The sequence below is a fragment of the Eptatretus burgeri genome, chromosome 3 (assembly GCF_056783735.1).
Source record: "Eptatretus burgeri isolate ZD-2024b chromosome 3, Ebu_testis_v1, whole genome shotgun sequence".
Lineage (NCBI taxonomy): Eukaryota > Metazoa > Chordata > Myxini > Myxiniformes > Myxinidae > Eptatretus > Eptatretus burgeri.
The window spans coordinates 51,174,201-51,200,532 of NC_140963.1; the positions used below are offsets into that span (position 1 = coordinate 51,174,201).

A 26,332-nucleotide genomic window follows, 5' to 3' on the forward strand; every position below is an offset into this window, starting at 1 on the left:
CGCACGTCGTCCGGGCTCCGGAGATCTATGGATGCGGTGCAAACCCGTCTGTCTGCGGCCGGTCTGGTGTTGAATTGGAGAAATCCGCGACTCTAGCGATTACCATCGACGCAAAGGCGAAGCGATACGTAGTGGACACTTCTGAAGTGTTCTACCTCGGGCAGCAAAACCTAAGCGTGCTAGATGCTGCGAGCCAGTTAAAGTATCTGGGTATCCAGTTCCTTCCCCGCGGAGCGGCGCCATCTGATGGCTCCGCCCTCGAGAAGGGGCTGAGGAATCTAAGGCGAGCCCCCATAAAGCCTCAACAGAGAATGTTTATGCTGCGAGACCAACTCATACCCCAGCTCCAGCACGGCCTAGTCCTGGGAGCAGCCAGAAGAGGGACTCTCCGCAAGTTGGATGTGCAAATGCGCCATCATATTAGACTGTGGCTGAGGTTGCCAAACGATACTCCTGTGGCGTACTTTCATGCCCGGTCGGCGGATGGCGGACTGGGCTTGCCCCAGTTCTCAGTAACGATTCCCATCTTGCGTGAGAGAAGGATGCGAGGGCTTGAACAATCGGACAGCCCATACGTAAGGGCTGTCATCAGAACGAAACTGGGTGATGTGGTGAGGAGCCGGAACACGTACAACCTGCATTACGGTGGAGAGCGTCCCAGGTCTATCAAGCAGGCGGACGTTATCACGGCTAAACTTTTGCACCAAGCTGTGGATCGGGCGAGGTCTACTGGAAGCGAGCAGAGTACCGGAGCCAAATGACTGGGTTCTCGGTCGATCGAGGCTCCAATCCGGTAGAGCCTTCATCGACTCGGTGAAAGTGAGGGGCAACCTGCTCCCCACCGGATCCAGGTCGAGCCGTGGTAGACGGGGACAGGGAAATGAAGGATGGTGTGATGCGGGTTGTCGTGCAAAGGAATCTCTAAATCACATCTCCCAAGCATGTATTCGAACCCATGGTGGAACGGTCCAGCGACATGACGCAGTCTCGCGCTTCGCATGTGGTCGGCTGCGACAGCGTGGGTTCGTGGTTATTGAGGAGCCGAGGATTCCAACACCGGCGGGGATCCGAAAACCGGATATTATTGCAGAAAAGAACGGCAAACCGGTGATACTGGATACCCAAATAAAAAGTGATACTCTCAAGTTGTCGGACGAGCATGTCAGAAAAAGGAATTACTACGACACTCCGGAAGTCCTCGACTGGGTAAGGAACAAGTTTGAAAGTGAAAATGTGCCACTTGTCTCTCCCATCACCCTGAGTTGGCGCGGAGTTTGGGCGCCGGAATCGGCGACCTTGCTCCGCGAACTTGGTCTCACTAAAGCCGACCTAAGACTCATCTCTGTGATAGTCGTAGAAAAGACCGCCTTGATGTTCCGATGGTTCAAGCGGTCCGCGCTTACGCGCAACGCGCCGCGCCAGTAGAAGGTCCATCTCAATCCAAAATTGTGCCGCATGATTAAAAGGACGTACGGATTGACACCTGAGAAGTGATATGTCCCATGTTCGATTCTGGTCAAATCGATCGAGGGACAGTTGAAAGGCAGAGCGATCGCTGGGTGGATACACGGTGCGCCTGCGTCAAGCGGGGCACGCACCGGGCCACCCAGCGAGCCCTGCGAGCGGAGATAGGCAGGACACACGATGCGCCCGATGGAGGAGTCGTCTTTCCCCGCCCAGACCGGGATGGCGAATGGAAGACTGCCCATTGGGTATGCATCGGACTTCCAGGCAATTCTCCGCTAGGTATTGTGTGTCAAGACGGTAGGGAGATGGGTGCTGGCGATTCCTTGCCTCTATACCGAGGGGTTTAATGGCGAGTCAGCACGAATAGGTGCAAAGTGGCGGTACGAAGATGGATTGATAGAATGTATATGGCGCCTTGAATGTTCAGCGGGGGTAATGAGTTATTCTCTTACCCCGAGGAGAAAAAGTAGTATGTGCTCATGACCAAGACCAGGTCTGCGGGCACAACTATCATAGCCAAATGCCTCGTCATCTAACTAGTGACGCGCATGAATGGATGAACGAGATTCCCACTGTCCCTATCTACTATCCAGCGAAACCACAGCCAAGGGAACGGGCTTGGCGGAATCAGCGGGGAAAGAAGACCCTTTTGAGCTTGACTCTAGCCCGATTCTGTGAAGGGACTTGAGAGGCGTAGAATAAGTGGGAGGCCCGCCGGGGCTCGCGTGGTCCGACCCCGTGAGGGGCGCAGGGCGCGCGTTGTCGCCGACGCGGAGCCGCCGGTGAAATACCACTACTCTTACCGTTCCTTTACTAACCCGGTGAGACAGGGAGTGCGGGCCCCCTGGTCGGGGGGTCCCGCGTTTCTGGTGCGAAGCCCAAGGGTCGGTCGGCGCGGCGCGCCTTCGCGTGCCTCGTGTGCGCGTCGCACGCGCTCGCCGGCGAGCGGCTCGGGTGACCCGCTCCGGGGACAGTTCCGGGCGGGGAGTTTGACTGGGGCGGTACGCCTGTCAAACGGTAACGCAGGTGTCCTAAGGCGAGCTCAGGGAGGACGGAAACCTCCCGTAGAGCAGAAGGGCGAAAGCTCGCTTGATCTTGATTTTCAGTACGAATACAGACCGTGAAAGCGTGGCCTCGCGATCCTTTTGACTTTTTGGGTTTTAAGCAAGAGGTGTCAGAAAAGTTACCACAGGGATAACTGGCTTGTGGCGGCCAAGCGTCCATAGCGACGTCGCTTTTTGATCCTTCGATGTCGGCTCTTCCTATCATTGCGAAGCAGAATTCGCCAAGCGTTGGATTGTTCACCCACTAACAGGGAACGTGAGCTGGGTTTAGACCGTCGTGAGACAGGTTAGTTTTACCCTACTGATGCTTTTGTCGCCGGGACAGCAACCCCGCTCAGTACGAGAGGAACCGCGGGTTCAGACACTTGGCGCGTGCGTCTGGCTGAGCAGCCAGCGGCGCGAAGCTACCATCTGAGGGATTATGGCTGAACGCCTCTAAGTCAGAATCCCTCCTTGGGCACGGCGATACTGTTGCGCGTGGGGCTTCGGCCGGGACAGCGTATACGACTCTTGAGCCGGCGGTCCCCTCCGTTGAATTTCGGAGGGCGGCTTCCGGCGCGGTCCTCCGCACGGCATCGGTTTCGAGGGTCGCCCGATGAATCTTGCAGCGCGACCCTCTCCGAGCGCCGCTCGCACAGCACGACGGTGGGGCGCCATGCGCCGAATGACTCGTAAACGACCTGGTTACGGCTCGGGGTGTCGTAAGTAGCAGAGCAGCTTCGTCGCTGCGATCTATTGAAAGTCATCCTTCGAGCTAATGTTTCGTCCGAGCGATACACGGTGGAACGGTGCACCGGTGCACTGCGAAGCGCGAAAGGCGCTTGCCTCCGAGGGCGATGCGGACGTGGGTGCCGGCACTGACCGTCTCTAGGTGCTGTGTGCTTCACGCGAGTGTACTCTCGTCGTGGCTGCTGCGTTTTTTCGTTTGCTTTTTTTTAGTCCTTCTGAGCAGCTTCCGACTGCAGAGGCTCGACCGGCGAGCACCGAACGTCTTTAGGTTGCTGCGTGCGGTTGTCGGTCTCGTGGCCGTTTGCGGTGTGCTCGATGTTGCATGACAAGAAACAGCTTGGGACGGGGTCCTCCACAAGGTCCCCGTCGCACGGGCGTGTGTCGAGCGTGAGCGGACGAAGGGAGGGCGAGGACAGAACACAGCACACAGGTGGCAGACAAGAGAGGGGTTTTCTCCACAAGGACCCTTCCTGATTCGTGACCGGTCTGTCAATATCACCGCTGTCACCAGGTGGACAGGTCCTTCTTCACAAGTACCGTTTTTCCCCGGTCCCTCAACACCGCCACCGTCAGCAATAGCAGGAGTCAGTTGGGCGCCATCCGTCTCTTTGACGGTGAAGAGAGAAGACACAAGAGACAAGAGAGGGGCGAGGGTGCTTCGAGAGAGGAGAGAAGAGAACAGAAGAGAGAAGAGAAGAGAAGTGACGGTGACCTGACAAGAGAAGCAAGGAGATGTGCTTCCTCCACAAGAACCCTTCTTTCGTCATGGGTCCGTGGCCGCCACCGCCACCCCCAGGAATACCAGGAGTCAGTTGCGCACCATTCGTCTCTCTGACGGTGAAATGAGAGGAGAGGGGAGGAGAGGTGAGGAGAGATGACATGATATGACATGACATGTCATGAGATTAGATGACATCCTTCCTCCACAAGTACCCTTCGTCACCCGTCCGTCAACAGCGCCACCATCAATGAATATCATGAGTCAGTTGCACGACCCTCCGTTTCTCAGACGGTGACCTGAGGTGAGAAGAGACGAGAGGAGGTGTGTGTGTTGTGTTGTGTTGTGTTGTGTTGTGTTCGTGCGTGTTAGGGGGGGGGGGTTTATTTCATTTTTTTGGTATACCTCGTCGAGGCTCGTGTGAGTTCTAACAAACAAGACACAGCAACAGGGGCATGAGACAAGAGCGGAGGGAGTGGGAATGACAAAACAGTGGGAACAGAGACATTAGGAGATCTGTGGAAGGGAGAGGGATCTGTGGGATGGGATGGGTAACATGGAGAATAGAAGATAGACATTGCAGGGACTTTCAGGAAGGAAAGCAGGGAATTTGAACGGGTTGGGTTTGGGTGGACTATCGGGGGAAGAAAAGATCGAGGATTTGAATGGGGGATGATAAGAGGTGGTGATGAACAACTGTTTTGAAGGCCTGGAGGGAAGATTGGAATGAATAGAGTGAGGGAGTTTATTCCAAAGGTGGGAAAATTGAGGAATGAAAGAGTGAAGGTGAGCAGTGATTCGTGATTTTGGTAGTTTTACCAGAAGGGGGGTTGTTGTCGGACCTTGAGCGCCCTGCGGAAATGTGGTGGGGACAAATCGACACAAGATACCCACACGAGACAGTTTATACACACATTCATGAGGTAAACAAATATAGACATTTGAAACAAACCCTCTTGCGTGAAACAAGTATAGACAGTTTATACACACATTCATGAGGTAAACAAATATAGACAGTTTATACAAACCCTCTTGCGTTTAACAAGTATAGACAGTTTATACAAACCCTCTTGAGTAATACAAATAAAGACAATTGAAACACACACTCTTGAGGTGAACAAATACAGACACTTTAAACACACACTCTTGAGTTAAACAAATAAAGACATATTTAACACACACTCTTGAGTGATACAAACACATACAGTTTATACACACACTCGAGCGTTCAACAAATCTTGACAATTTGTACATACACTCTTGAGTTAAACAAATATAGACAGTTTATACATACACTCATGAGATAAACAAATATAGACACATTTCCACACACTCTTGAGTTAAACAAATATAGACACGTTATACACACACTCTTGAGGTAAACAAATATAGACAGTTTATACAGACATTCATGAGGTAAACAAATATAGACAGTTGAAACAAACCGTCTTGAGTGAAACAAATATAGACAGTTCATACATACACTCATGAGATAAACAAATGTTGACAGTTTATACAAATCCTCTTGCGTTAAACAAATATTGACACTTTATACACACACTCTTGAGGTAAACAAATATAGACACTTTAAACACACACTCTTGAGTGAAACAAATACAGACAATTTATACACAGACTCTTGAGTTATCCAAATATAGACACATCATACAAACACTCTTGAGTTAAACAAATATAGGCTCCTTTAACATACACTCTTGAATAAAAGAAATATAGACAAGTTATACACACACACTCTTGAGGTAAACAAATATAGGAACTTTATACAAACACTTCAGAGGTAAACAAATATCGATACTTCACACAAATACTCGTGAGGAAAACAAATATAGATACTTTATAAAAACACTCGTGAGGTAAACAAATACAGACACTTAAAATAAACACTCACAAGTTAAACAAATATAGACACTATATACACACACTCTTGATTTAAACAAATATAGACACTTTATACAAACACATATGAGGAAAACAAATGTAGACAATTTACACAAACACTCTTGACGTAAACAAATATCGACACATTATACAAACACTCTTGAGTTAAACAAAAAAATGCTCCTGAAACACACACTCTTGAGGTAAACAAATATGGGCACTTTATACAAACACATATGAGGTAAACAAATATAGGCACTTTATAAAAACACTTATGAGGTAAACAAATATAGATACTTTACACAAATTCTCGTGAGGAAAACAAATAGAGATACTTTATAAAAACACTCGTGAGGTAAACAAATATAGACACTTAAAACAAACACTCACGAGTTAAACAAATATAGACACTATATACACACACTCTTGATTGAAACAAATATAGACACTTTATACCCACACACTTGATTTAAACAAATATAGACACTTTATACACACACTCTTGATTTCAACAAATATAGACACTTTATACACACACTCTTGATTTAAACAAATACAGACACTTTATAAAAACACTCGTGACATCAGCAAATATAGACACATTCTTCACACACTCTTGAGTTAAACAAATATGGAAACTTTATACAAACAGCACCGGGCGTCGTGGCGTGCACCTGTAATCCGGCAACTCGGAGGCTTGGGTTGGAAGATCGCTTGAGGATGGGAGCTCTGCACTGGGCCACGCTATGAGAGGGTGGAAGGCAGCCCGGAATCATGGCGAAACCCAATCCTTATCCCTGTGTCGTATGAGGCGACCAGGCTTGCGTCAGGAAGAGCATCCAGTGTAAAACCTGTGTCAAATCAGAATGCGGATCATTACGGTTGATCCGCTTTGGCGACCCCAAACGGGAGCAGCCGAAAGACGAACAAAAATACTTCATACAAACACTCATGAGGTAAACAAATATAGACACATGATACAAACGCTCGTGAGATAAACAAATATAGACACATTATACACACACTCTTGAGGTAGACAAATATAGACATTTTATATACACACTCTTGAGGTAAACAAATATAGACACTTTATACATACACTCTTGAATTAAACAAATATAGACACTTTATACAAACACTCTTGAGGAAAACAAATACAGACACTTTATACACACACTCTTGAGTTAAACAAATACAGACACTTTATACACACACTCTTCAGTTAAACAAACATAGACACTTCATACAAACATTTATGAGGTAAACAAATATGGACACTTTACATAAACACTCTTGAGGTAAACAAATAGAGAATCTTTATACACACACTCTTGAGTTATCCAAATATAGACACATTATACAAACACTCTTGAGTTAAACAAATATAGGCTCCTTAAACACACACTCTTGAGGTAAAAAAATATGGGCACTTTGTTCAAACACTTTTGAGGTAAACAAATATAAACACTTTATACACACTCTCTTGAGTTAAACAAATATAGACACATTAAACACACACTCTTGAGGTAAACAAATATAGACACTTTATACACACACTCTTGAGGTAAACAAATCTAGACACTTGAAAGACACACTCTTGAGTTAAACAAATATAGACATGTGAAACACATACAGACACTTTATACACACACACACACACACACACACATACACACACACACACACACACACACACACACACACACACACACACACACACACACACACACACACACACACACACACACTTGAGTTTAACAAATATTGACACTTTAAACAAACACTCTTGAGGAAAACAAATACAGACACTTTATACACACACTCTTGAGTTAAACAAATACAGACACTTTATACACACACTCTTCAGTTAAACAAACATAGACACTTCATACAAACATTTATGAGGTAAACAAATATGGACACTTTACATAAACACTCTTGAGGTAAACAAATAGAGAATCTTTATACACACACTCTTGAGTTATCCAAATATAGACACATTATACAAACACTCTTGAGTTAAACAAATATAGGCTCCTTAAACATACACTCTTGAGGTAAACAAACATAAACACTTGATACAAACACTCGTGAGATTAACAACTATAGACACATTATACACACACTCTTGAGTTATACAAATATAGACACTTGAAACACACACTCTTGAGTTAAACAAATACAGACACATTATACACACACTCTTGAGTTAAATTAATATAGACACATTATACACACACTCTTGAGTTAAATTAATATAGACACATTATACACACACTCTTGAGTTAAACAAATATCGACACATGAAACATACACTCTTGAGTTCAACAAATATAGACACATTAAACACACACTCTTGAGTTAAATTAATATAGACACATTATACACACACTCTTGAGTTAAACAAATATAGACACATTATACACACACTCTTGATGTAAACAAATATAGACCCTTTATACAAACACTCTTGAGTTAAACAAATATAGACATATTAAACACACACTCTTGAGTGAAACAAATACAGACACTTTACACACACACACACACACACACACACACACACACACACACACACACACACACACACACACACACACACACACACACACACTTGAGTTTAACAAATGTTGACACTTTAAACAAACACTTCTGAGGTAAACAAACATGAACACTTGATGCAAACACTCGTGAGATTAACAACGATAGACACATTATACACAAACTCTTGAGTTATACAAATATAGACACTTGAAACACACACTCTTGAGTTAAACAAATACAGACACATTATACACACACTCTTGAGTTAAACAAATATCGACACATGATACATACACTCTTGAGTTAAACAAATATAGACACATTAAACACACACTCTTGAGTTTAACAAATATAGACACATTATACACACACTCTTGAGTTAAACAAATATAGACACATTAAACACACACTCTTGAGTGAAACAAATATAGACACATTAAACACACACTCTTGAGTTAAACAAATATCGACACTTTATACAAACACTCTTGAGTTAAAGAAATATAGACACTTTTTCACACACTATTGAGGTAAACAAATATAGACACTTCATGCACACACTTGTTGTCAACAAAGAAAGACACTTTATACAAACACTCTTGAGTTAAACAAATATAGACACTTTATTCAAACTCTTGAGTGAAACAAATACAGACACATTATACACACACTCTTGAGTGAAACAAATATAGATATATTAATCACACACTCTTGAGTGAAACAAATATTGACACTTTGTACACACACTCTTGAGGGAAACAAATATAGGCACTTTATACACACACTCTTGCGTTAAACAAATCTAGACACATTAAACACACTCTTGAGTGAAACAAAACACAGACACTTTATACGCACACACACACTTGAGAATTATAAATATAGACACTTCATACAAACACTTATGAGGTAAACAAATATCGACACTTTATACAAACACTCGTGAGATAAACAAATACAGACGCTTTTCTAAACACTCTTGAGGTCAACAAAGAAAGACAATTTATACACACACTCTTGAGGTAAATAAATACAGACACTTTAAACACACACTCTTGAGCTAAACAAATATAGACACTTTAAACACACACTATTGAGTGAAACAAATGCAGAGTTTATACACACACTCTAGAGTTCAACAAATCTTGACAGTTTGTACATGCACTCTTGAGTTAAACAAATATAGACAGTTTATACGTACACTCATGAGTGAAACAAATATAGACACTTTTCACAAACACTCTTGAGTTAAACAAATGTAGGCACTTTATACATACACTCTTGAGGTAAACAAATATAGACAGTTTATACATACACTCTTCAGTTAAACAAATATAGACAGTTTATACATACACTCTTCAGTTAAACAAATATAGACAGTTTATACATACACTCATGAGATAAACAAATATTGACAGTTTAAACATACACGATTGAGTTAAACAAATACAGACACTTTATACACACACTCTTGAGGGAAACAAATAAAGACAGTTTATACACACATTCATGAGGTAAACAAATATAGACAGTTGAAACAAACCCTCTTGAGTTAAACAAATATAGACAGTTTATACATACACTCATGAGATAAACAAATATAGACAGTCTCTTCAAACCCTCTTGCGTTAAACAAGAAAAGACTGTTTATACATACACTCACGAGTTAAACAAATACAGACAGTTTATACATACACTCATGAGATAAACATATCTAGACAGTTTATACAAACCCTCTTGCGTTAAACAAGTATAGACAGTTTATACAAACCCTCTTGAGTTAAACAAATAAAGACACTTTATAAACACACTCTTGAGGTGAACAAATATAGACACTTTAAACACACACTCTTGAGTTAAACAAATAAAGACATATTAAACACACACTCTTAAGTGAAACAAATACAGACACTTTATACACACACTCAAGAGTTCAACAAATCTTGACAGTTTGTACATGCACTCTTGAGTTAAACAAATATAGACAGTTTATACATACACTCATGAGTTAAATAAACTAGTGCATGCCCGTAGGTGCGTGCCCGTAGGTGCAAACTAAACAAAACAAAAAACTTCCAAACCGCATTCCATAAACAAACACACAGGCCGTTCCTCCGCTCTCATGTGCCCGTTCGTGCATGGCCGTACATGCAAAAAAAAACAACTTTCAAACCGCGTGCCAGAAACAGCAACCACACAGGCCGTTCCTTCGCTCTCTTAAATGACGATTGGATTGGGGCATTGTGTTTAATAAAATCGAGAAAGAATGAATACAGTAAGTGGACAAATCAAGAAAAAAAAAATCGAGAAAGTACCGAAATCGAGAAAGAAAGAACACAGTAAGTCGATAAATCAAGAAAAAAAAATCGATAAAGAATACAGTAATCGTCACTGACTGGATTGGGGTATTGGGTTTGAGAAAATCGAGAAAGAAATCGAGAAAGTACAGAAATAGAGAAAGAAAGAATCGAGAAAGAATACAGTAATCGTCACTCTCCGGAAGTGAAGTCCTCACTGTCTGGAAGTTCGCATTAGGCAGTTACGATTATTCGCAATTTATTCTTAATGGCCAATTATTCAATTGGCTCCAACGTATTTTGCCTTTTCCCAATGTCATCGCAAGGAAAAACACAAAGAGAAGAGGAAAGAGGAGATAAAAAACGTGCAAAAAATAATTTACTTCCTGCTTCGGAGCATACCAGCTACCTCTGATGTTCCCCAAATTTATGCACCGTCTAATATGAAAACGATCATAACTTGGGTCATTGTGTTTATCTATAAATGCGCATAGGAAATCGAGAAATTATTAGAATACACCAAGTCATCACTCTCCGGAAGCCCATACGTTGTAACCCGTAATGGGGAACGTGGCTGTCCTTCCCTTCACCATCGGCCACACTCACGCAACAACGTGTCTTGCCATTGGTTTGGTAAATAAATGGCCATAACTTGGGAAGCACTTGCCCGATTAATATCAAACCTTGAAAAGGCACATCCTCAGGTCCCCAGCAATATTCCTGGCAAGTTTCAATTAGATCGGACCAGAGGTTGTCAAGAAACAGCGGTCACACACACACACACACACACACACACACACACACACACACACACACACACACACACACACACACACACACACACACACACACACACACACACACACACACACACATAGATATAGACAGTTTATACATACACTCACGAGTCAAACAAATATAAACACTTTTTACAAACACTCTTGAGTTAAACAAATGCAGACACTTTATACACACAATCTTGAGGTAAACAAATATAGATACTTCACACAAATACTCGTGAGGAAAACAAATATAGATATTTTATGAAAACGCTCGTGAGGTAAACAAATTTCGACACTTTATCTAAACACTCTTGAGGTAAACAAATATAGACACTTTATACCCACACTCTTGAGTTCAACAAATGTTGACACTTTATCCAAACACATATGAGGTAAATAAATATAAACAATTCATACTAACACGCTTGAGGTAAACAAATATCGACACTTTATACAAACACTCTTGAGGTAAACAAATATAGACACTTTTTACACACACTCTTGAGGTAAACAAATATAGACACTTTTTACACACACTCTTGAGGTAAACAAATGTAGAAACTTTAAACACACACTCTTGAGTAAAACAAATATAGACATATTAAACACACTTTATACAAACAATACCGGGCGTCGTGGCGTGCACCTGTAATGCGGCTACTCGTTGGCTTGGGTTCGAGGATCGCTTGGGGAAGGGAGCTCTGCACTGGGCCACGCTCTGAGAGGGTGTAGGGCAGCCCGGAATCATGGCGAAACCCAATCCTTATCCCTGTGTCGTATGAGGCGACCAGGGTTGCGTCAGCAAGAGCATCCAGCGTAAAACCTGTGCCAAATCAGAATGCGGATCATTACGGATGATCCGCTTTGGCGACCCCTAACGGGAGCAGCTGAAAGACGAACAAAAATATTTCATGCAAACACTCATGAGATAAACAAATATAGACACTTTATACAAACCCTCTTGCGTTAAACAAGTATAGAGAGTTTATACAAACACTCTTGAGTTTAACAAATATAGACAGTTTATACATACACTCTTAAGTTAAATGAATACCGACAGTTTCTCCATACACTCTTGAGTTAAACGAATAGAGACAGTTTATACATACACTCTTCAGTTCAACAAATGTGGACACTTTTACCACACACTCTTGAGTTTAACAAATATAGACACTTTATACACACACTCTTGAGTAAAACAAATATAGACACTTTATACATTCACTCGTGAGGTAAACAAATACAGACTTCATTCTCACGTGACGACCAATACAGGCAAATCTGCCGGCACAAAAGGGAGGATGCAAAACACTTTCTTGGATTGAAAATTACAATCATAATTGTGTTGAGAATGTTATGAAACCTTCCACCCACCTTCGGACATCCGTTCGGTCCCCAAACAGTTCCACAGAAAGTTTGACGTGGCTTGCCCCAAAACTGTGGGAGTAGTTAGGGGACTGATGGATAGAAGGACATTCCAACTTTACTACCTCCGCCACCGACGGTGAAGGAGGTTATGTTTTTACCCCTTTCTGTCTGGTTTGTTTGTTTGTTTATCTCTGTTTGTTTGTGTGCAGGATATCTCAAAACGTTGTGAACGGATCTGGGTGAAATTTTGCGGACAGATTCGATGTGTGACAAGGACGAACTGATTAGATTTTGCTGAAGATCCGGGTCTGGATCTGATAATATGTTCAGTGATTCTTCACCATTGAGAGAAAGGGTAAAAAACGATATCTACAGTATGAGATTTAAAAAAAAATGTGTTGGGCTCTATATTTTCTCATGGATCAGGAATTAAGTGGCAGAGGTTTCCGCTCTCCCAAGTGCCTGTCTCGTTAATATGGATATGTCGTCCTTTCTGTTTCATCTTAGCTATATTTGTTCACTCGAAAAAAAAAATTCATTCTGCCTCATTTATTCATGAACTCACGAAAAATCATGAACTCATTTTATGCTTAATTCCTTCATTCATTCTCTACCTTAGCTTTTGTCAATGTCTCCAAACTGAATCTTGATTATCTGAATTTTGAGTAAGTTGGTCTCAAAAGGCAGTCCCGAATGGCCATCCTGTATCATGCAAAGTCCTTCCTTGGCACCCCGATCTCCAACCTGCTCAGCTTGACGCCATGGAAACAAGGCCTTCAAGATCATTGGAATGTCCCTCTTCGAAGCTGAGTCTTATGGGCCTCTCACTTTCCCATTACAGACAGGCTGGTGGTCTGTCTTTCTTGTACCGCCTCCTTTCTGGCGTTGTATCCTCTGCTCTTTCTGTACTTTGTCCCCCCAGGATTCTGAAGGTTGCATGCCGTCCCCATCACTGCTCACCTCCACTCGTTCGTTCCTCTTCTTCCCACCTGTGGAACCAACTTTTCATTTTCTTTTACCTCATTCTTTCCCCCAGGTCTTCAAGACAGTTGTTCACCACCCTCTCAGATCAACCTCCCTCACCCCACCCCCTTTCAAGTTTCCAGTTTTACTTTGTGAGAGTTTGCGGCTGTATCCATCTTGTTCACCCTGTGTGTCCTCCCTATTCCCCATTCTTTCATATATCCCTTATTTACCTCCGCCATCGAAGATGGACGGAGGCTACTGTTTTCACCCTTGTCTGTTTGTTTGTTTTTGTTTGTTTGTGAACAGTATTGCGGAAAAAGTCCTCGACGGATTTCGACGAAACTTGGTGGGGGGATTAGGTATGGTCCAAGGATCATGCCATTACATTTTGGACTTGGTCCAAAGTCCAACATGGCTACTATGGCGGCCATTTTGAAAAAAATATTTGAATTTTTGTTTTTGCATTTCTTCATGTTTTAAGTGATTTTTTTTTCCAACAAAATTTCGATTTTTGTTTTTGCATTTCTACATGTTATAAGTGATTTTCAACAAAAAACATGCCAAAATTATAATTGCAGCTGATTTTGGAACTTCAGGTGGATATACCCACGTAAAATAAATTTCTGTCTCAAGGAATCGAGTTATGACGAATGAATTGAGTATGTAAAAGTTAAAAGTAAAAGGGAAAGTTGCAAACTATAACTCTGTGAGCACTGTTGACGTCAAATTGAATGAATAGGATATCAGGTTCACTTGAGTGACCTAGTAGTATTGGCGGCGGAGGTTTTGCACTCTACCGAGTGCTCCCCCTCTAGTTTCTCCATGTCTGCCTCTATTTTATCCATCAACTCTGCTCTTGGTGTGTCCTCCTCCCTCTATTTTTCCTTACTGTTCCTTTTGTTCTGTTACATTCTGATCCGTTTGATCTTCTCGCTCCTCCACAAGCCTCGGCCTTGCTTTTAAGCATCAGCGTTTGGCTGCTTGTCATTGGGGAAAGGGAAAGGTACTTTGGAGTGATGAGTCAGAGTTTGAAATTTTTGGAACAAAAAGAAGGCAGAAGGAGGGTTTTGATGAGAAGAATAAGGAGATGTCTGTGCAGCCTACACTGAAGCATGGTGGAGGCTTTGTTCAGGTTTGGGGTGTATTTGGTGAGAATTGAAGGAACAATGAATGATGATAAGTACAAGCAGATCCTAATCCACCTTGTTATCCCATCGGGAAGGAGGTTAATTGGCGACAACTTTGTTTCCACCACAATGCCCTTAAATTCACTGCAAACGTCATTAAAACAAATTTAGAAAGAAAATCAGTCAGGGAACTCGATAACGATAAGAATGACACTCTCAAACTTCTGACCTTAAAAATTTATTGTGACGTTGACCTTCCACATGTAAAAATAGTGCAGTACAACACATTTCCTGGCAATGAGCCCAAGTGTATGGAATTGTACATCTTCAAAAATCAAAGAAAAAGCTTCACGCACACGCACACACTATCTGTACCTTCCCTATTGTTATCGTCCCACTCCTCCACCCACCCCCACCCCCCATTCCCAATCCTCCACTCTTCTCACCCCCACTGAATAAAAGTATATAAACTGTGAGCCTGAATCAATGTGGCGTTGATGTAGTCCACGCCTGATGAGCCAAATGGCCTCCTCCTCCTCTGTCGAAGTTCCTTGTGTAACCTGTGACACTATATCAAACCCCTGCAGTCCAGCTTTTCATTACTCGATTGGTCCCCCAGGGGTGTGCTATAATGTCACACTACCAAGCTACCATATGAGACCTCAATAAGGTGAGTATGGCAGTAAGTGGAGTACTTTCAGGACCCACACAAGTACACCCTGATTACCTGAATGACAACCACCTTGGATCGAACCACAAAAATATACCAGAAAAAGCATCAACTACCTAAAGGCCGCTCCCAGGATGGGAAAAGCGGCCATCACGGTTGTTTTAGGTGGTAGGTTGTAAACAGCAACCGCCCAAACATGGGAAAGCCCAAAAGTTTGTGGCTCCTAGTTTCCGGCATTGTGGGGGTGCAAATAATCTTGCATGAATGAGAGAGAGAGAGAGAGAGAGAGAGAGAGAGAGAGAGAGAGAGAGAGAGAGAGAGAGAGAGAGAGAGAGAGAGAGAGAGATAGAGAGAGAGAGAGAGAGAGAGAGATATATATATATATATATATATATATATATATATATATATATATATATATATATATATATATATATATATATATATATATATATATATATATATATATATATATATATATATATATATATATATATATATATATATATATATATATATATATATATATATATATAGAGCGCGCAGGCAGTGGTAGTGTCGGTCCCTCCTTCGACCCTTGCCTTTCTCATAAATTTCACTCTTTTTCTCTTAGTTTCACCAACATTTGTGGTCTTTCTTCTAACCTTTCCTCTGTTGAACACCATTTCGTTAGTACCTCGACTAATATCTTGCTTCTCTTGTACACTTTACAAGAAGACAGAACTATCAAATGATCTTCTCGTTCATTCCTTTTAAATGTCCAACTCGTAGAAGGATCCAGATTCAGATTTTCACCAAAATCTAATAAACCAATCCTCACACACCCAACCTGTCCAGCAAGTTTCATCTGAATCTATCGATAACTTACTGAGATATCCTGCACACAAACAGACAGGGATGAAAACGTAACTTCGGTGGCGGAGGTAACTTGAACCTTCACTCACGATTCCGCTTCAAAGGAGGAGTCTGTACTTATTCCAACATCAACACACCTGTTTTCCTTGTGGACCTTGAATCTACAAACTTTGATGTCATGGCTTAAAATGAAACACCACCAATCCATTACGTTTTAGCTACACAATTTCAGTGGCGATTGGTTCATCTGACCACATTCTAGTTGCATGTCTCTTTACTACCATTCCTCCTTCTCCAACTGCTCTTTCTGAACGCCATTATTGGCACTCCAATAGAGCTGACTGGGCTGGCTTAGTGAAATTATATTGTGGCAGTTTTCGGAGACCCCCAGGGAAGCACACACCAACACACATAAAGAACCCTCAGATAGTTATCTCCGCAGCATAGTGTCGATCATATAATTGCAATTCTTTTCTTCTCTATATACTGTATCTCTTTCTCTCCTTCGCTATCTCTCTGTTTCCCTCTATTTTTCTCAATCCCTCTCCACATCCCCACAGCACATCGACATACACAACAGCATGATTTTCACTCCACAACTCCACAAATCAAGACACTCCAAATGTGAAAAGCCTGCATTTCGTCACCAAAAAGGCATTGAAAGGGCAAGGAATGAGTTTCCCCAGCCTGCAGCCCCAATCAGTGACCAATCCTGCATCCCAAATCAGTGACCGAGTCTGCAGCCTGAATCAGTTACCGAGCTTTGAGGCTACCAATGAACATCGACGAGGTCACAAGGCTATCTAATGGGGGAGATAGATGGGTCATATGGCATTGGGCCGGAGTTCAGAACGTGTGCGTCTGGAAACGGAGAGGTCAAGCGAGCTGGTGGTTGGAGAGTGGGCTGATGTCTGCGGCACAAGCGGAGGACTGGTATCTGCAGAGCGAGCTGGTGGACAAGCGCAAGCAAGGTGAGGTCCGGTACCAGACAGACCAGCGGAGAGTTACCAGACTCGTCAGCCATACACACTTCTTTACCCAATCTTTCTCTTGTTATCCCTATTCTAATTTGCTCCCTTTGGACGCACGGACATCAATGGAAAGCTCCGACTGCTCTTTTCAGAGCTTACCGATTATCGACCTTCACGCCATTTCCTCCAACGCCAAACACACCCACCCTCTGAACCTTTCAGGACATGTTGCCTGACACCATCATCTTCTCCCCCCGCCCCTCCCCATTTCTTTGGACCCACATGAGCCTGCCGGCTTATGTATGGTAAGCAAGAGGCCAACAGCATACCTCATATTCATTTCTCCTACCCTGTCCTCCTTTCTTCCCTCATTTTCTGACATGACTGTGGCACCCATCTGAATTTTGTCACAAGTAACTGATTAAGAGTGGGCTTTTGTGAGTGGGGTCAGGATTTCTCAGTTGTGACACTGTCGAAGATATAACGAATCTCTGAACGAAGTTGTCGTAAATAATGGAACAACATGAACCAGAGAAGAATCCAAATGAAAACCAGTTGGATGACCATCAGTGGATAGACTCCACAAACTGCAGCAGTGATACCCAAGGAAGAGCTGGCAGACCAAGTGCAAACATTCACAGGCAGGTTGAACAATTGACCGCGATTAATTGGTTCATAGCATCAGACAACTTGGCTTCTCAAAGGCCGTTGCACTGTTTCCAATACCAAATAAAACAGCTTGCATGATGCATTTGCGATGGAAGAAGGATATTTTAAAGACACTTGTTGAGATTGCATGGTCTACGGGTTCAGATCATTGCTTTTCCTCTAGTGTTGGCGAAGGAATGGCTTGTTCTTCAAATCTGTGGGCACATTGGATAAAAGGGAAGAGGTTGTAATAAAGTAGCATTTCCAGGAAAAGTGCAAATTCTACCTCAATGGAAATACCATCAGATCTTAAAGAGCAGGTTTTGGGTCGCTGATGATGTCGCGTGATTCGAAGGTTGTAAGCACATTAATAATCGTTGGGCAATTATTTTCTTAAATTTGAAACTCAAAATATGCTAAAATTAACGTTTAGGTCAAAACTTTTGTTAGTGATCGAAAAATAGTCCGGAAGTTACCGAAGATGCTATGACGTCACGTTCTCCGAAAACTTCATGAACATTCGGAAACAGCGTGTGAACAATGGCGAGATGCGAATCAGAGAGCGATTTCAGCGGCGATGAAATCGAGTGTTTTCATTCCGATATTGCCGAGGACGAGTCAGAGGATGATGGGAATTAATAGTATGGAGTTTCTGGCCCTGAGCCATATAAATTGGAGCCACTTACAAGTGCCAGAAAACGGCCTATTTCGTGTACAAGTGGCAGGACTGACTGCCCGGCAGTTCACACTGACTCCACTAGACAGATTGGTTTGTAGATTTTCATTTTCTTGTTCGATGCATGAAATAATCAAAAGTTTGATTAGTCTGTGACTTGATATAATAAAGTTTTGGAGTGATGATGGAGCACTGAGCGCTCACAGCACAGTGGCCAGTGTCGAGTGTGTGAGGAGCATTCTCCTCTGTGTCCTCAACAAGGCTCTCTTTACCCACATCACTCACTGGTCCACATTGATCTCTCCCCAACTGCTCAAGAAACGTGCAAATTATTACACATCAAATATCAGTGCCATCGGAATTAAATTGAAATATAATTTGCAACATATCAGACTGTCCATTTGTCAGCACTCACCCTGGCACAAGTGAACTTATCCACAGCACGTCGTCGCTTCTTCCCAGCCACCTAGTTCGTATGCAAAGGAGAGTTTCCTCGCTTGAGAGGTGACAGTGTGAGAAGATGAAGCAGGAGCCAGCTGAAGAGGAGAAGGCTGAATGGTGGGCACAGCGTCACGCTTCAGTCTCACTTAAGCAGTTGTTTTGAAACCGAGCTCACTCATTGCTTTGCCTTCGTAATCCTCGGCTGTGAAATGGTCACCACAAATGACAAGTCTATCCAAAGGGTCCTCTTTTCCCGTTTTCTTTGGGGGAAAATTTTCCCGTTTTGTTTGTATAAATCTTATCCACTGCCGGCGAATGTTTGATTCCTTCGGGAATCGGTGGGAGCGATTACCCGTTTTCCAGCCATTTTCGCAAAACATGACGACACACGTACGAGGCATGATGTACAAATATCCAAATAACTTTGTTCCACCATAATTCAAAAGAAAAAAGGATAATATAGACAGTTGCAAGCTCAAAAAAAGCGAAAGAACGGCCCGTTCAACTGGACACTTCCTCAATGAGCGAGTGAGCTTCTGCTTTGTTTTGGAGAATGTGACGTGACCATCCATATATGGCACACGGCTGTTTTTTTTCAACAGCCTCGAGAAATAACAACTTCGGAGTTAAATTTCATTAATTTTTCCAATAGTTAGGCAACTACAATAGTTTGCATCGAACTATTTAATGCACATATAATCATAGTGATAAATTTTCAGAAGATGTTTGGTGACCCGCAACCTGCTCTTTAATATGAATGGAATAAAAACAATGTGGCTGCTTTGCACTCAAACCCTGCCACACTTGTGGCAATCGGGTTGCAAAATGGCAGATTATAAAGGAGGGCAAATGGAGTGAAGCATACGTGTGCATGAAGAATTCCACTTGTGGGTTTAAAATGCACTTGGGTAGATGTATCATTGTGACAGATTTTGGAGACCCCTGGGATCGCGCGTACAAAAGCACAAAAAACCTTGGTACAGTTATTTTGTTGTACCGTTGTGTCGCTAACTTGGGAATCCAGTGTTCAGTATAGGAAGGGAACATGCGTTGTGCTTGCAATGGAGTCAACCCCATTCTCTGTCTGTATCTGTCAGACAGACAGACACAGACACACACACACACAGACACACAGACACACACAGACACACACACACACACACACACACACACACACACACACACACACACACACACACACACACACACACACACACACACACACACACACACACACACACACACCCGACATTCGCGGTTGAAAGGGCATCAAAAGGATAAGAAATGACAGTACAGGAAGGATCACACGGCACCACACCACTAAGCCTCAGCCCCAGCTGCACACCCCAAGCCTTGGCAGCCACTGCACCGCTGAGCCTCAGCCCAGCCGCACTGCCTGGGCGCTGGCGCTAACTGCGCTGCCAGGCTTCGAGGCGACCAATGGGCTTCACTGGATCACACGGACGCCAATGGATAAGCGGCTGGATCATGGGACATGCGGACGTGGAGGCAGATACATTTTGGCGATAAAAATCTAAGTTTGAGTCCAGAGAAGAGACCTCATCTAAGAGCTTGAAAGGAAAGATCGGCGAAGCCTGGATTGAAGAATGCAGAGGGAGCCGGAGCACATAGAACCAGTCCATGGAAGAATGACTGATCGAGCGATCGCTCCTGGGCACGGACACCACTTACAGACTTTACAGCCTTTCTCCCTTCTTCAACTGTATCTCGCTCGTTCTCTTTCAACAAAGCACCAACAGTCCTTTTCAGTCCTATCTGACATTTGCACATCACACCCTTGTATCTCTTCAACACAACCATATACATCATACACCCCATTCGGGCACAAGTGAACCAGCCGGTTCACTTCCGGGCGAGAGTGGGGTGGACCCTACACCCCATCACCCTCTCTCTCTGTCTGTCCTCTCTCTGTCTGTCTGGACCCACGAGGACCTCACTGCTGAGAAAGACATGTAAGAAAGCCTGACTGGAGTTTGCCAAAACACACCTGAACAAACCATCATCCTTCTGGGAGAATGTCCTGTGGACAGATGAAACCAATGTAGAGCATTTTGGTAAAGCACATCATCTCTATGTTTGCAGAAAACAAAACGAAGCCTTCAAAGAAAAAAACACCTTCCCCACAGTCAAACATGGAGGAGGTTCAGTGATGTTTTGGGGTTGCTGTGCTGCCTTTGGCACTGGGTACCTTGAATGTGTTCATGGCGTCATGAAATTAGGAGATTACCAAGGCATTTTGGAGCACAATGTTCAACCCAGTGTCAGAAAGCTGGGTCTCCGTCGAAGGTTATGGGTCTTGAGCATGACAATGACCCCGAACACACTTCAACAACCACCCAGGGACGGTTCAAGACAAAATGCTGGACTGTTCTGAAGTGGCCAGCAATGAGTACCAATCTAAATCCCATTGAACACCTGTGGGGAGATCTGAAAACAGCAGTTGGGAGAAGGCACCATTCAAACCTGGGAGAACTGGAGCAGTTTGCACAAGAAGAGTGGGTCAAACTGCCAGTAGGGAGGTGTAGGAAGCTCATTCATGGCTATCGGAAGTGCTTGACTGCAGTTATTTTATCCAAAAGCTGTGATACCAAATATTAAGTCCAGGGTGTCAATTATCTATCTATAATTCCAGGTGTGTGTGTGTGTGTGTGTGTGTGTGTGTGTGTGTGTGTGTGTGTGTGTGTGTGTGTGTGTGTGTGTGTGTGTGTGTGTGACTGCTGTTTCTCGACAACCACTGGTCCGATCTAAATGAAACTTGCCAGGTATATTACTGGGGCCATGTGGATGTGGCTTCTCAAGGTTTGATATTAATCAGACAAACGGTTCCCAAGTTATGGCCATTTATTTACAAACCAATGACAGGACACGGTGCTATGACGACACGATTGTCGTCACAATTCTTCATAATTTTTTTTTTTTTGCACGTACGGGCAAGCGAGAGAGAAGGAACAGCCTGTGTGATTGTTGTTTCTGGCACGCGGTTTGAAATTTTTTTTTATTTTTTTGCACGTACGTACGGCCATGCACGTACAGGCCCACACTCGTTTTGTCAATGCCATTTATTTTTATTTTCAGATTTAAATGGAGATATTAAGTTCTGAATTAAAAACAAAGGTTCTGTTATATTTATATATATATATATATATATATATATATATATATATATATATATATATATATATATATATATATTTGTATACATTGTCGAGGCTCGTATGAGAGCGAGCACACATGGCACAGCAAGAGGGGCATGAGACAAGAGGGGTGGGAGAGGGAAGGACAAAACAGTGGGGTACAGAGACATTAGAAGATCTGTGGAAGGGAGATGGATGGGGCAGGGATCACGGGGTAAACAAGATGGACATTACAGGGACTTTCAGGAAGGAAAGCAGGGAATTTAAAGGAGGTGGGTTTGGGGTGGATTCACAGGGGAAGAAGGGATCGAGGTTTTGGATGGGGGAAGATAAGAGGTGGTGGTGAATAGCTGTTTTGAAGGCCTGGATGGAAGAATGGGATTGAGCAGAGAGTGAGAGTTGATTCCAAAGGCAGGAAAAAAGAGGAATTAAAGAGTGAAGGTGAGCAGTGATTCTTGATTTTGGGAGTTTTACCAGAAGGGGTTGTTGGCGGACCTTGAGCGCCGTGCAGAAATGTGGTGGGGATAAATTGCAGACAGACAGAGCGGGGGGGGGGAGACCGGAGAGGAGACAGAAGAAGAAAGAAAGGTGAGAGGCAGGAGCACCAGCCCAGAGGGGAGAGCAGTATTCCATCAGACTGTGGACAAAAGCTTTGTATGTGGTCAGGAGCTCAGGTGGGCCAAGGAAGGACTTTGCATTACGGAGGATTCCCAGTCGGCGACTGGCTTTGGAGGCCAAGTTGGAAATTTGGTTTTCCCAGGGAAGATCATGGCAGATAGCGAGACCCAGAAACTTGAAAGAAAGGACTTCTTCCAGAGGTTTGTTGAGAAAGAAGATGGGGGGGGGTTCTAAACTGTCCTTTCGGAGAGAGACAGTGAAATTGTGATATTAACAGTGAAATAAAGAATTGTGGATACCAAATACTTTTGTCAATTTCAACTTATTGTTGGAGAAAAATGCGAGTTATTTGAAAAAAAGTACAAGGGTGCCAATATTTTTGGTCACGACGATAAGTAAATGTGGGACTTGACACAAGTTGAAGACTGAAGTAATACTCTGGTGACTTGAGACTCAACTTGAGATTTACCCTCAAAAACTTGAAACTTGATTTGAGACTTGTCCTCAAAGACTCACCAAGATCACCTTGAGGGAAAGAACAGGCAATACCCACCAAGATCACCTCTGGTGAAGAAACAACTGATACCCACAAGATCACCACCAGGGAATGAATAGTCAACACCCACGAACACTGCCTCCAGGGAACAAACAGCCAACATGCACCAGATTCCAGCAGATCCAGGGGAGAAGTAATGATGGAGTTGGATGACCAAAATTTACTTGTGGTTGTAGTAAATAAAAAAGTAGTAATGATTGTTTGGATGCACCTTTACTGGACGTTTGTTATTGAAGGATGTGCATTTAACTTTGTGATCCATCATGTGGATATCAATCCATTGCAAAATACTCCCATATTGATGGTGATGCTCCAAATTACTGCAATTTAACTAGAGGGGGAGCACTTGGTCGAATGCAAAACCTCCGCCGCCAATACTGCTAGGTCACTCAAGTGAACCTGATATCCTATTCATTCAATTTGACGTCAACAGTGCTCACAGAGTTATAGTTCGCAACTTTCCCTTTTACATACTCAATTCATTCGTCATAACTTGATTCCTTGAGAAAGAAATTGATTTTACGGGGGTATATAATTGAAGTTCCAAAATCAGCCGCAATTATAATTTTGGCATGTTTTTTGTTGGAAATCACTTTTAACATGTAGAAATGCAACAACAAAAAAAAAATCGAAATTTTGTTGAAAAAAAAAGTTTCAAAATTTTCTAAGTTTTTTTCGTTTTTTTCTCTAAATTTTTTTTTTGGTGGGGGGGTGGGTGGAAATCACTTAAAACATGTAGAAATGCAAACAAAATTCAAATATTTTTTCAAAATGGCCACCATATAGGACTTTAGACCAAGTTCAAAATCTAATGGCATGATCCTTGGACCATACCGAATCCCCCCCACCAAGTTTCGTCGAAATCCGTCCAGGAGTTTTTCCGTAATACTGTTCACAAACAAAAACAAACAAACAGACAGGGGTGAAAACAGTAACCTCCATCCATCTTCGATGGCGGAGGTTAACTAGAAGGGGAGCACTCGGTAGAGTGCAAAACCTCCGCCGCCAATACTGCGAGGTCACTCAAGTAAACCCGATATCCTATTCATTCAATTTGACTTCAACAGTACTCAGAGTTATAGTTTACAACTTTCCCTTTTACTTTTAACTTTTACATACAGAATACAATCGTCATGACTAGATTCCTCGAGACAGAAATTGATTTTACGTGGGGAAAACCACCTGAAGTTCCAAAATCAGCCGCAATTATAATTTTGGCATGTTTTTTTTTGTTGGAAATCACTCATAACATGTAGAAATGCGAAAAAAAAAATCGAAATTTTGTTGAAAAAAAATTTTGCAAATTTTTTTTCAACAAAATTTCGATTTTTTTTCTCTAACAATTTTTTTTTTGGGGGTGGGGGGGGTTGGAAATCACTTAAAACATGTAGAAATGCAAAAAAGAGAAATCTAAATTATGTTGAAAAAAAAAGTTGCAAAAATTTTTTTTCTCGAACAATCTTTTTTTTTGGGGGGGGGGTTGGAAATCACTTCAATCTTGTAGAAATGCAAAAAAAGAAAAAAATTCAATTATTTTTTTCAAATTGGCGGTCATAGCGGCCATATTGGATTTTGGACCAAGTCCAAAATCTAATGGCATGATCCTTGGACCAGACCTAACCCCCCCCACCAAGTTTCGTCGAAATCCGTCGAGGAGTTTTTCTGTAATACTGTTCACAAACAAAGAAACAAACAGAAAGGGGTGAAAACAGTAACCTCCATCCATCTTCGATGGCGGAGGTTAATAAACAGTAAATCATAAAGTGTTTTTAGATGTAAACTTGTCAGAATTTGATTGTTTTTGTAACTAGTTTTCCTCATGGGTGAAGTGGAGCTCACAGCTCACACATGCTATCATGTGAAGTCAGTCATCGCCTCTGGCTCTGCCCCCATCAGTCGGTCAGTCATTGCCTCTGGCTCTGTCCGATTGCGAACTGAACAAGCAAGAACAAGCCAAGGCTGTGTCTGCCTCATCAGTCAGTCAGCCATCATGTCTGGCTCTGCCCCAGTCAGTCAGTCATTGCCTCTGGCTCTGCCCCATCAGTCAGTCATCGTGTCTGGCTCTGCCCCATCAGTCGGTCAGTCATCGCCTCTTGCTCTGCCCCATCAGTCAGTCATCGCTTCTGGCTCTGCCCCTTCAGTCAGTCATCGCCTCTGACTCCGCCCCGACAGTCATCGCATATCAAAGAGGAAGGGAAGGACTGAAACGTTCTTCACCCCATTTGGAAATGCATCCCATCCAGATCCAGGCCTTTCAACCAAGGATGCACACACATTCAATATTCATGATACTTGATGCTTTCATGTTTTAAACAACGATAAATGACTAAAATTAGTCTGGGAGAAAAATGACCTTTTTCAAGTGAACCATGCATTTTGGTGTGCCAAGCGTTTTATTGGTGTTTTTATATTATTAAAGTGTGCCGATTTCAAATCCGATTGATGCCACTCTGTCACCCTTGAGCAATTTTAGCTATTTCACTTTTAAGGTACCCCCTGTGTGTAAAAAAAAGAAAAAAAAATGAAGTTTGGTGAATTTTTCCATTTTTTTTCAAATATTACTTATTAATTAATCACAAGAACAGAAAATCTTAATTATATATTCACGTTATATTTAATATATTTTTGGAGATTGAGACTTTAGATTGCCTCGATACAAAATCACAACGACTAATACTAAAAATATATTCAATTTCTAATTTCAATCGGTTCTCTTAATGAAATTTGTAAATTAATCTATAACAATGGAATAGGACATCGTATTAATCCACAGTAGAATTT

General features: G+C 42.7%; 1 long non-coding RNA gene and 1 pseudogene across 1 annotated transcript; one reads left to right on the forward strand and one right to left on the reverse strand.

The window, feature by feature from the left end:
- The first annotated feature begins 2,091 nt into the window (after nt 1-2,091).
- On the forward strand, nt 2,092-3,295 carry LOC147029859 (28S ribosomal RNA; annotated as a pseudogene).
- A 3,120-nt stretch (nt 3,296-6,415) lies between these two features.
- LOC147029860 (uncharacterized) lies at nt 6,416-14,369 on the reverse strand. Its single transcript, XR_015056112.1, has 3 exons — nt 13,888-14,369; nt 12,147-13,148; nt 6,416-6,728 (listed from the first exon to the last, which is right to left on the reverse strand). It is a non-coding gene; the product is annotated as an uncharacterized LOC147029860 (long non-coding RNA).
- Nucleotides 14,370-26,332: the final 11,963 nt, after the last annotated feature.